The sequence below is a fragment of the Aquila chrysaetos genome, chromosome 8 (genome assembly GCF_900496995.4).
Source record: "Aquila chrysaetos chrysaetos chromosome 8, bAquChr1.4, whole genome shotgun sequence".
NCBI classification, from domain to species: Eukaryota; Metazoa; Chordata; class Aves; order Accipitriformes; family Accipitridae; genus Aquila; species Aquila chrysaetos.
In genome coordinates, this window is record NC_044011.1 from 9,115,921 (window position 1) to 9,128,174 (window position 12,254).

The window sequence follows — 12,254 nt, forward strand, 5'->3', positions numbered from 1 at the left end:
TCCAATCCATTTATTAGACTCAGCATTATTTTCTCACTATAAACATTCCTAATAGCTTTGGATGATTTTCTTCACAAAGTAACAAGAAGAGCACGAAATCACTACTCTTTAAAATAAACACATATGTTATATTTTGGGTTTTTTCCTTGTGTTGAGGCTGAAGTCTCCTAATGCTTGGCACTCCATGGGGCTTCTACTGCAGAAGGTTATTTCCCCCTTGCCATCTCATAAAATCACAAAATTCCCGTGTATGGGAGGAAGGGGTATTACAAGCAAGTAAATGACAACAGAGAGAGCAGAAGGCCAATGTGTCCATAATTTACCCTTAATTTTGAGTCCTGGAGTTTGATTTGAACCAGTAAGGATCCTTATTTGGGGAACAGAAAATTACCAGCAACAAACACCCCTTTGCAGCATTTGTTACTGGTAATAAATAACCCAAAATAGCATTTGCTATTTTTGGAGCTCCTTAGAGATCCACGTTACCTTCACTCAAAGCCAGTCTCCCTTACGGCAAGACCATCACCTTCTGCACCATCAGGAGGAACAGCACTGGGATTAACCCAAGGTCCACTGAAGTCGGTAGCCTGTTACTGACAGTGGCCAACTGAGGATGTCCAGGAAGCAGTAAAAGCAAAGAAAGCCCACAGTGAGCCACAGTTATGGCCTTGCATTTCTATTCCATGTCAGTGTGTCATTTGAACCAGCCTGAATTTTCATTTTAAGCTGCTGCCTGCTAAAATTGCCTTGGTGAGTCAAAGGCAGAGCCCAGAATGTAGTGTGGCTTGTGTCCGGTCTTGACAATCTTGCCAAAAACCTGAAGATGTATCTGTGCCCATAACACCAGAAAATCCATTAAAACGTTATTCAGTCTTTCACCTACTCTGTGTTCTTTCACCTTTGAGACACGTTTTTGCATGAGAAGTACTTGAATGACAGCTCTAGCAGCAGCCTATCACACCAGAATAATAAAGGATTAATTACCTCCATCATCAGCACTCTATTATTATTTGTAGCATCAAGCGCCTGCTCTTTTCTTGTGAGCTACAAACGCCTGGGAACACAGAAAAGAAGACACTGTGCATTAATTCAACAAGTCTTCTAGCCTGCACCTGCTTTTAATTAGTTACTCTCAAATCAGACCTGCAGAGCCAGAAGCTGCAAGCGAGAGCACCACTGACTGCTGGCCTGGCTGGGCTGCCAGTGTAATTAATTGCATTCTTACCATGGCTCTGTCCTCTGCACAAACAAAAGTTAATCATTTACTGGGAAAGTCTGAGCTGATGCTTCTCCGCTATTTGAGCCAGGGTGTAGAACACTTCAATAATAGCATCCCCCCCTTTGTATTTACTGCTTGCCTCTAAAAATGACGTGCTGACCACCTCAGTGCCGCTGGGAACCTACACGGAGGCAGGGGTTGAGAAGGTATAAAGGGGAAAAAGAAAAAAAAAAAAAAAAAGAAGCAGTGAAAATCTGAACTAGAGAAGTGCTGACCACAGAAAACCACCACTCAGCAGCTGTCCAGAAAACAAAGGCTTGCTTGGACAGAGGCTTGGCAAAATGACAGCTAATAACCTGGCTGCGTTGGCATTCCTCTAGCCCTCAACGTTACAGTGTTCGTGTAAGGTTCAAGCTATACATACATATTAATGACTGTATCCTCAAAGCACTCTTTCAGAAAGAGGGAAGCATCATTCTTGCTATTTAATACATGACAAAGAGAGTGGCTAAGGGTCCTCTCCAAAGTTTCCACAGAAACCAGCAGAAAAGCAAGGTCCGCTGCACCTTGGCGTGGCTGCTGTTTTCAGCACAAGAACATCCCTCTCTGCTGGGAGCTCAGGCGACCACGGGCTACACCTCACCAGAGGGCTGGCAAGAAGACAGTGCAGAAACAGAGGTTTAGGCATGGAGCTGATACCTGCGAACCCAGTGGTACCTGTGGAGCGTGTCTGAACGGAGACGGAGGTGTACAGGTCTGAACAGGAGCCTTACGCTTCCATCGCTGCAAAGGAGCGGGTGGGTTATTGCTCACAGCTCCACGTCTTCTGCTCCTTCCTCCAGGGATGGCCAGCACCGTTTCCAGGCGGTATTCCTGGGGCTGGAGCGAGGACAGGAGGGAGAGGGATGGCAGAGCTCGGCAAGCCTGGGAACGAGGAGACGCTTCCTTTCCCTGCTTGCTGGAATAACCCTCTGGGGTGATGTGAACTTTCTTCCATATGAATAAACTGCGAACAGACTGTTTGTTTGTGAAGCGGGGAGAGGGACTCAACCAACAACAATCTTTGAAGCTTTCCAAACATGCCGTTTAGAAACTGTGGGCTTTCTTTTTAAATCTTTTTCTTTCACTTTTTGAGAGCAGCCTGGTACCTCTCTGTTTAAAATTAATGGCATATACTTGATCAAAAATGCTAAAATGCTGGTTCCAGCAAATTACACAGATAATTAAGCCTAATTTCAATAATGCTCTGAAACACTACTAATAAATCTTTGGGCTCTTGCATTCTTTGAATATACACAAGCTACTTCACGAACACCAAATTCCACCCTCATAGCTCCTTTTCTGTCGAGCTTTGGCAACCCCGAGCTAAATTCTGCTGTCAGTTATATCCCTGTAAGTCTGGAGCAATTGCTTGTCCTCAGTGGCATAACTCAAGATTACAGCTGTGTAAATGAGCACAGAATGTAGCTTGAAAGGTTGTAAATCTGACCTTCAGCTTGCTTCCATGAAAGGGGAAAACCCAGGAACTTGTTTTCACATCCAGTAAGCTTCTTGAAAAACTACCCTGCATAAATATTATGATTTCAGTCATAGATATAGCAGTATTAAAACAGAGTTAAAACTGCCCAGTATCTAGGTCTACCGGGAGGGGGTAAGATGCCAAGTGTTATATTTATGAGCTACCACAAGCAACACTTGCTTTTAATCACTGACGCACACTTTGGCCCCTTACTACGGCACATCAAGACCTTCAGCCTATCCTTGGTTAATAGGTCGCTGTCTGACCTTGAGATACTGCAGGATTTCATCACCAGCAGTGCTTGAACGTTGATCCCCCAACCTCCCAACCCACATAGCTGGGTCTATCGTTTCGGGGGTGCCCAGAGGGTGTGCACCTCCCAGACCACCGGAGAGCACGACACCTCTACAGACCTGGGCATCACCATGGGTCCTGCGGAGCTGTCAGCTCACTGCCCCCTGAAAAACCGACCCAAGGCATTTGGGGCCACGTCTTCACATGGGGTGGACAGATTCGGTCCTTGTGCCCCCCTGCGCAACGGGGTTTTGTACTGGCTCAGCGGCACTTCTGCCTGCACTCTCAAAACACCCATGAGTGGAGAGCGACCGGGGAATTGAGATCTCCCTTGTTGCCCCGACTCCTCATGATAAGCAGGCCCAGCAAATAAGAAAAACTCTCTCACAGCCCTGAGTACCTTCCCAGACGCCTTTTAGCCACCATTTCTCTGAAGGGTATTGTAGAAGACTTGTCAAACCGAGGGTATTGCAACACACTTAAACTGAGTTAGAAGGAAGAATATCACAAAAAACAGGCTTCTACACAAAACACCAAAAAGAAAAGGGAAAATAATAATTTCAGTGTCTTTTGTTTGTAGAAGCACAAGTTAAATAATTCATGATTTTTCTAAACAACTGTTTTTGGAGAAAACATCATTTGCCAAAAGTGCAGTACAATCCTTGCAGGGTTGCCATTTGCAGTTATGAAAGCATAACTTAGTTATTACTTATATACACGTCTGAAGCGTTAGCTAGATTCAGGCTAGAAAAAAACCACCAAATGTTGTGCTCCTAACATGTTGATTTTGATCATCAGACTATCCAAATCTCTTTGCCCTGTCCTCATATGTCCATGTAACATTCAGAAATCTCTATCAGGCCACTAAGTATAACAAATTACTGGCCTATACATTCAGGACTTTTATCTGTCCAAAGAATAAAATGATGGCTCTGTACTACAGCACACAGCTGGACAAAGCTGGACAAAGATGCACATATCTGTGGCAGCAAGGGTATTTATTAACAGAAGAAGAGCTTGCAGAGGATATGCCAGCATTTTATTCGCTTCTAGACTGCATTATCAATCTCTGGCATTACCGAAAATTAAAAGTCACTGCATTTATGCAAAATACTTTTAAACAAGCAGCACCTCTTGTCTTCATTTCTGATTTTCTTAAAGCATAATTGGATGCATTACCATAAATGAATGAAAGAGCCACGAAATCTCATCACAATGTGAAGGGAGACTGGATCCAAGTATGATGGCCTGTAATTCACCTGCCATTGCGGGGCTGCTTTTAAAAAATGGACCAAACTCACTTCACGCTGATTGCTATTTTAACCACTTTAAATATTTTAAAATAACATTTCCATTTTTCTTTCTATATTAAGGAGTGAATGTGCTTTCCATTTTAATTCCCAAACTGAAAAAGCAATAGAACAGTGTTTGAAGAAGCCATTTCACACACATGTCAACACAGACATGTACTTGGATATAGCAGAGGGAGCAATATTCTTGACTAGCACCATCAACAGGTCAACAGACTACTAGGGAACTCTGGCAGGTCAGCTAAGGACCTATATCAATGATGAGAAATAAGAGGGAATTTCTCTTTACTTAACAATGAAAACAGTTTCCGTGACAAAATCCTCCTAGCACCTGGTTAGTTTTGGAAAGTCTGTGGGATCTGCAATTCCTTCTGCAAAAGGGGGCTGTTTCTGTGGAATTGGAACAAGATTACCCACAGGTATTTAAACTAAAAAATCATTAATAAAATTACCTAGATTTAATTTATTCTTTTATTTTTCCTCCCCTGTTTTCCACTAGCTTATCACTTCTTCAGAGTTTGTCTTGAGCTAAATGTCACTGCAAACTGATGTGCTGGGTGCAGAATAATAAATTTCTTCCAAGACCTTTTGAGTTACAGGTCATTTAATATAGTAACTGTGGGCAAGCCAGGCCCCCATTGTGCTCCCACTAATGTCAATGAGTATTTCTTGCCCATGAGTTCAGAAATGGATACCATCCCTGGCTGTGACAGATTGCTCCTAATCTAAATTTGTCACACACTGCCACTATCTGTACCTCATTTTCCGGGTGCCCATCTTCAGGCATCCAAAGATTAATTTGCAGAGTAGGCAGGAGCTATTGGAAGCGGAGGGAAGACAATCTCTGCTTTGCGTGCAGAAACTCTTGCCGTTTGGATGCGGTTGCTGTCCTTCACACGCAGCCCTTACGAAGGACTCTTCCCCGCTTCCATCCTAAATGCAGGCGAGTAAATGCAGGTGCAAAGGGGAGAGCTTATCTGGTTATTGCTTTGTGTCTGCAGCAGAGTGGCAATAGTCCAGGGAAGCAGAGAACATAAAAAAAGGAAACAAGAACTGGGAATTTATGCCCAGGACAGACAAAAAAAAGCCATTTTGTGTTAGTGCTGGCAGAAAGCTGGGTGCAAAGACACTGTCATTTGCTCTTTGTTTCTGGCTGTGATCAGGATTTGTATGTTTTTGTAAAGAAGCCCATCCTGAGTTTAAAAAAAAAAAAAAAAAACCCAAACAAAACAAAACACACCGACAAAACAACCTTTTTCTCCTTTCAGTAAAAACTAACCATGACCTCTTGTATCTGGCTAACTTATCAGGTGGAAAAAGATTAACATCATGAAGCTCCAAGCAATTTCAACAAAAGCAAGGTCCTTGCTTTCCCTACAGAGACCTGCCCAGTTAGCTGACCCTCTTTTTTGATTTTCCTCTCTACAACTAAGTTTTTCAGGAAACAAAAAGAATAAGAGCATTTTGGTGCACCCAGTCAGCTGTGAATACGCACAGGACGAAGATGCTCTGCTGAGAATGCCACAGGGAGAAAATGACTGATCCTCTGCAGAGTCCAGGAAACCCAAAACCCCCTACTGAATAGTGAGAGTGACAAATAAAGAGATAAAATAAACCCAAGCCAACCACAAAGGATACTTATTCAGTCAGGAAACACCATCCATCCGTAGCCCAATGTTTCACTTCACAATTCTGAAAAGTTTCAATAAATTTTTTTCTGGGCTATATACCATTCATTAAATGCATGCATATATACTAGTCCTAAAAGACTGAACAGCTTCCCTTGCCAGTTTTTCTGTATCAGATTTTCCCATGTTTACAATGTCTTTCTCTGTTGCTGTGAGATAGACCTATACAAACAAAAATCAATCCCTGCCTCACTGCACAGGGAAACACAGACCCTCAGTAACCACCACGTGCAAACGGTGTGGACAGCCTAGATTTCAATCCTTTAACCTGTTCAACTCTTGGAAGATGAAAAGCAGGTCAGGATTTTTGCAACAGGACTTTGATTTTTTTCAACAGACTTCTTCTCCTGAGGTCTTCAGATCTCCATTGGAGGGTAGGAGTTACCGGCTGAACAAGAGGATAGCCCCGGCACACAGCAAGTCCGTAAAATGTGGACTCTGCAAACCCTTAGATGTGTGTTTAAGCATATGAGTAGCAGGTGAAACCCTGGCCCCAATGACAGTTTTGCTGTCAACATCAATGGGGGCAAGATTTTAGCCAGTGGGATTAATTTATGAGATTAATGTAAAGGAGCAGGGCCCAAATTGTTCTTTACTCATCAGAAATGAATAATACTGATTTTGAAGTAATGCCAGATAACCAAATTACACATGCAAACAAACACATTTTGATGGACTGCAGCAATGTAAGTGAAAAATATTATTCACCTTCCAGGAGAAAAGAAATAGTTTTTAAATGAACCTTTAATTTAATCTATCCCTTTAGAATATTAGCTTAAAAGAAAAACTTATTACTCTTTAGGAAATATACCCATAATGGAAGCTTCCCAGGTAGCTCTCATGAAAACATTTAAAATAGATGCGAACACACACTCTAGGTTTCCATAAATGTCAACATTTATTTCTGGTAAATATTGTCCCTTGCTTTATCTCTGCCAGTGGTATCCCCTCAGACCAATAAATCCATGCAGGAGTCCATACCTACTTATTACTCTCATCGGATTAGGAATGATTGCAAGTGACTGCTGCATAGATGTACAGGATGGAGTCCAAACTCCTCCCCCGTGGGACAGTCTCACACCGCTGCATGACCCCCAGGAGATATTTTCCTGCTCTCAAGCAGTACGGGCATTCCTGGTGAACCAGGAAAGCGCAAGGGCTGCCCCTGCTCTCAGGTCAAAGTGACCACCGAGCATTTGTTAATGAGTTGTCCCATAGCTAGAAGAGCCATCTTAACATCCTACACTGCCTTGCTTCATATGTCTACCTGGTTGACATGCGGTAATCACATATACTAATCATGCAGACCAGAGGTTAGGATAATTTAGCATATTTTCTTCAGAATTCCCCTAGGAGAGATGGAAGAATTGCCATGCCCATTTCTCGAATGAGAAACAGTCTGTATGTACCAATACAGGCCTATGAGCAGGCCTTTCACTACGAGTGTGGCAAATGGCAACCACAGCCAAAAAAGCGGAGCCGTGCAGAGAGAAGACTCTGCTAAAAATGAAAGGACTAAATTCACCCTGGGACTGCACTAAGCACACAGGGTCCTGCAAAGCAGACAGTCCGAGTGCAGGGAAGCGGGGGGTAATACAAAGCAATTCACTGGTTTCCCAAAGAAGACAATACTGGCTGAGGAGGGCTCACAGCCAAGACAAATAGAGATGTGCTGATTGTACATCTGCCCACAGGCTAATTTTGTTGTGGGAGAAGGGAGCCTCGGAAACCTTAAGCTATTTTCCATTGCAGGAAACCCTTGGTGATGATGGGAATGCACAAACTGCCCATTCTTTCCCTGGGAGTGATTTGTCCCTGGGTTGCACCAGGTGTGAAGAAGTCTGCTGGCACAAGGTCCCTTTGAACCAAAACTGAGGACCCGAGGGGAGCAGGAGGGAGAGATGAAAGCAAGAACAATTTAATGAGAATGTGGAGAACGGCTTTTAACCTTTTGCTAAAGGCAAAAAAAGGACCAAAGCCCACTGGCCATGAACTCCAGTGCCCCTGAGTAAAAGCCCATCCTTACCTCAGGAGGCTGAGAAATCGAGCGATGGAAAAGTAGCCGTGACAACACATAGCAGTCAGACTCACTGTGAACTTCTCTTTTATTGACCACAAGCAAGGAACACTCAAGAGAATCCAAGGAAAATACACCCTGTGCTACTGGTGAAAAATAAATACTTGTTTTGTGGCAAAGGAGTAATCTGGAAACAAAAGAGAGACTGGGAAGCCACTGTGGTAACCGAGCCTAAATAGCAATTGCAGTGAAATGTCTGGGAACCCTGCCTCTGTACAAGTAACGATATGTTCGGTGCTCCTGAAGCTGTTCTCAAAACATGCTCTAACAACGATGCATTTGCACAGTTTCAAATTTGTGCTGAAGACAGTTAATTGATATAGATGGAGAAGGCCAAATGGATGGCTTGACCTCAGAACTTGGCCTGGAAGGTATCCTTAGTCTCAACAGGAAAAGCGCTGTTCATTTTCCATACCAAAGCCTGAGAAGAGGGCATGAGAAACCCAGGGATGTGCTAGTGACCTACTTGGGGTTTCTGTTCACTTAAAGCCACCTCAAGCTTCAATTTGAGTCATTTCTCTACTTGCTACAAACATTCCCCAAACCCCACAGGGGTGTGAAACCTGATCCAGTACTTTTCCCAACGCATTGCTGCACAGACCAAGAAGTCAGGAACGATGGACATGCTCCAGGTCAAACCTTCTTCCCAGGTTTGGGGGAGGCTAAGGCCTGGCCTTGCAGTGCATGTAGCCTTCTGCTGGGAACTGGCCCTCCTGCCCTAAGACCCCTTCACCCTCCATAAAGGACAAATGCAGCAAGGAGAACCCATCCTGAGAGCCAGATAAACCTGCTCACTCCTTTCCACAGGGTGGATGGAGCATTTCCTGAGATGTAGCTCCTGTGTCCGCAATAACAGCGGCTGGTTTGTCTTCTGAAAGGTGGGAGGAAGCTATCACCTAGGTTACTGTTACTGGAGCTATCCTGAGAATGGGTGTTGACATGGATATGGAAGATACCAATGGGCAATGATCCCTCTTGCCTTTCAATCTCTGTGCTGGCTTATTCTGTTGAGTAACATGCTTCAGCCTGTGGACTGGAGCCTGAACTGAGACACTAAGTAGCTTCACTGCAGTTAGGCACATTTAGATGCTGCCTTGAAACCCTTCTTAAGCCCACATAAAGCCCTCACACCTGAACTTTGTGGGGGTTGTGTTCATAAGTGGTGCTTTAACTGCTGGACTCTGTTCCCTGGGCTGGCAGCCCACCTGCTTTCCAGCAAGGATTCAGGGAAAATCCCCAGTGCTATCTGTACCTGGATGCTAGAAGGACAGCCAGGATCTCCAAAACAACATGGGGAAGAGCCTCGAGGCACCCCAGTGCACTGCAACACAACTGCTGTCATGAGAAGCCTGAGCAGACTCTCAGGGGTGGGGACGCAACGCAGCACCGATGGCTGTGATGTGGCAGCTCTCACATGGGCTAGCCTAATCTGCCTTTGCTCCCCACGGCCCTGCTACTAGGAGCCACCCTTTCCAAGAGTGGCACAGTCCTTCCCATCTGCTGGAGAGCCACCTCCTGCCCAGGCTGCTTCTACCGTCCGCTCTCCCCAGGGCACCGTCAGCAGACCCTACGCCTGGGGTGACCCCCGAGGACACACACCTATGCCACGGTGGGTGGCTCAAGACAAAAACCCCGCAGTGGGAGATCAGCCAAGCTCATGTCCATCCCAAGCACGAGCCCTGTCACCTGCTGACAAGTGACACACCAGAAAATGTAGAAACCTTCTCCGCTGCCTTCCCCCCTCCCAATCCAGCATAAATCATACCAAAAGGCAGAAAAGGTAGAAGCCAGTTAGCTTTTCCCCTTCGCTCGCTCACCTGTCCCTCCACCCATGTCCCCTTGCCAGGATGGGAAGTGGAGGCTCCAAAAGTCCCAGACAGCTGTCCCTCAGGTTGTCCAGCCTGGTTGGAAGCAGAAGGTCCTGATGCAGGTGGCATGAAACCTAGTCTTGTGAGAGCTCATCTTGGATGTACAGAGAGCTCAAGACATGGTTTGAATTTGGCAGCTCCCCTCCAAGCTGCCCACTGTTTCCTTGGCGCAAGAGTGAGCTTGGGATGTGTCCCAGCTGGAGTCTGGGATCCATTTTCCTCTACGTGAGGCTCCAAAAACAAAGGGACAGAGACTGTAAGCTGCAGAAGGCCTCCTCCTGAAGTCACTAAGAGACAAAAAAAACCCCAGTCCATTGAAAATACAAGCCCAAACATGCTTCTTAGCATTTCCATCCACAGTCCCATGCAATATACCTTCTGCAAGCGCATTTTAACTATGTCTCTGTTGATCCTGCCTTCTGCCCACTCTGGCTTGTATTTAACTTTCCACAACAGACCATACTCAGCTTTTGGCACAATAAAACAAACAGGTTTCTTCCTTTTTATTTGTGTATGTCATTAACATTAAACACATGATGCTGCAATGACAATGGAACTGATGGCTTAATGGGATGAATTTTAATTTGAGTAATATTTCCATTAATCTAAAAGCTCTCCCTTAAAAGTCTGTAGAATTTATTTATTGGAAAAATTCCAGCATAATTCTACTGAAAATTCTCCTCTGAATGATAATATGTCAGACTTTTAAGGCTCTCTTCTGGCAGGTTTTCTTTTCACCTTTGAATGTTACTGACATAAGAATACACTTCTCCCAAGTCTTCTGCGTAATGAAAAAAAAGTGAAAAGAAAAAGAAAAAGGGACTGCTGCAGAAATCACAGTAGGCGCAAAATACCACAGCCCCAGATCTGTCCCCTTGGCTGGAGAAGTGCATCCCAGATTTGTTACTGGTTTATTTTAGGTTATGGAAAATGCAGAGGATTAAAAGGCAGAGGGAAGCAGATGCCATGCAGGCAGAGGCAGCTAAAAGCCAATATCTCTCTCCGAGAGCGCAGAGGCACTGCACCCAGCACAAGAATGTGTTTTGAGGCAAAGCTGAGCTGTGGCAGCTGGGGCTGGGACAGAGAGGTGCAGCTGCACTCGAGGAGGTGAACAAGCAGGCGGCATTCCTGCTCTCAGAAAATAGCAAAAGCCACCATGCAAACCAAATAAACACTGGCCTGTGCCGGGTGTCCTCACACCCCTGTGTTTGTGCTTGCTGCTTGCAGAGCACAGGGGAATGGGATGGAGTCGGAGCTGCCTCCAAGCCCGAGCTCAGCCTGCAGAGCAGGGCTGCTTCAGGTTTGCTCCGTGCAAAGGGCATGGCTCTGTTTGCGTGTCCTCTAAGCATGTGCCATCGAGGGTCCGTGCACGCGTGTCTGCACGTGCTTTTCTGTGGGACAACAAACCCAGGTACTCTGCTGTGCAGGCTTCTTTCAGGGAGAAGAGGGAAGACCAGACACACGTGACAGTTGTCATCACGTCACTTCGTGCTCTGCTGGACGACACACGCAATCCGTGGCAACTCCAATTAGGCAATGGAAAGTGCCTAAATAGGACAGCATGGAGCAGCTCCCCTGGGAGCACGTCCCTGAGCTCAGGATGCCACAGCTCCGTCCAAGCGCATTTGTCCAGCCGTCACCTCCCCCAGCCTGGGGATGAGGTGGTTGTGCAAACACTGGGGAGGTGCAGGCACGTGAGGATGACTACCTCTCTCCTAAATGGCAGCAGGCTCCCCACCAGCACGGAGCCCTGTGAGTCGGCATAGGCAAAAAAGGCCCACTCAGGCAGACCCACTGGGCTTCCTTCCTCTCCACACCACCCGCCTGCCCAAACCGGCCAGCCCCAAGGCACAGCTGAAGATGAAAATAAGGCACAGCAGCCCAGCACAAGCCTAGGGCCAGGCCAGCACAGCCAGATCCTCCACCCTGCTGCAGCTGCTTTGAGTTTAGATCCAAACTGAGCACGCTGTGAAACCACCTTGCCTGCTCTGGCCAGCACGGGTGGATGTCCCCACGCTGTGGCAAGTCCTCTCCTGGGCTGCACAGGGGTTAGGTACAGGGCAGTGCTGTACCGAGGCCCTGAAGACATCTGGAGTAGCACCAGCGGGCAGCGCTGCTCTCCCCTCTCCCCACTACAGACCCAGGTTAAGCAGCAAGAGCGAGGTCCGGGTCAGGACAGCATCCCTCTCCCTTCCTCTCCCCCATCCACTGCCAAAACATCCTTGGCTGTACCGAACAACCCTACACTGCAGCCAGCGGCCTATTCATTTTAATTTAGG

The 12,254-nt window shown here is 46.0% G+C and overlaps 1 long non-coding RNA gene across 1 annotated transcript in view; it reads right to left on the reverse strand.

The window, feature by feature from the left end:
- LOC121233492 overlaps nucleotides 1-12,254 on the reverse strand; it is a 46,056-nt gene that overhangs the window by 13,215 nt on the left and 20,587 nt on the right. Inside the window, exon 5 of the long non-coding RNA XR_005933048.1 lies at nucleotides 9,925-10,262. This is a non-coding gene — a long non-coding RNA (uncharacterized LOC121233492). The remainder of the gene's footprint in view (nucleotides 1-9,924; nucleotides 10,263-12,254) is intronic.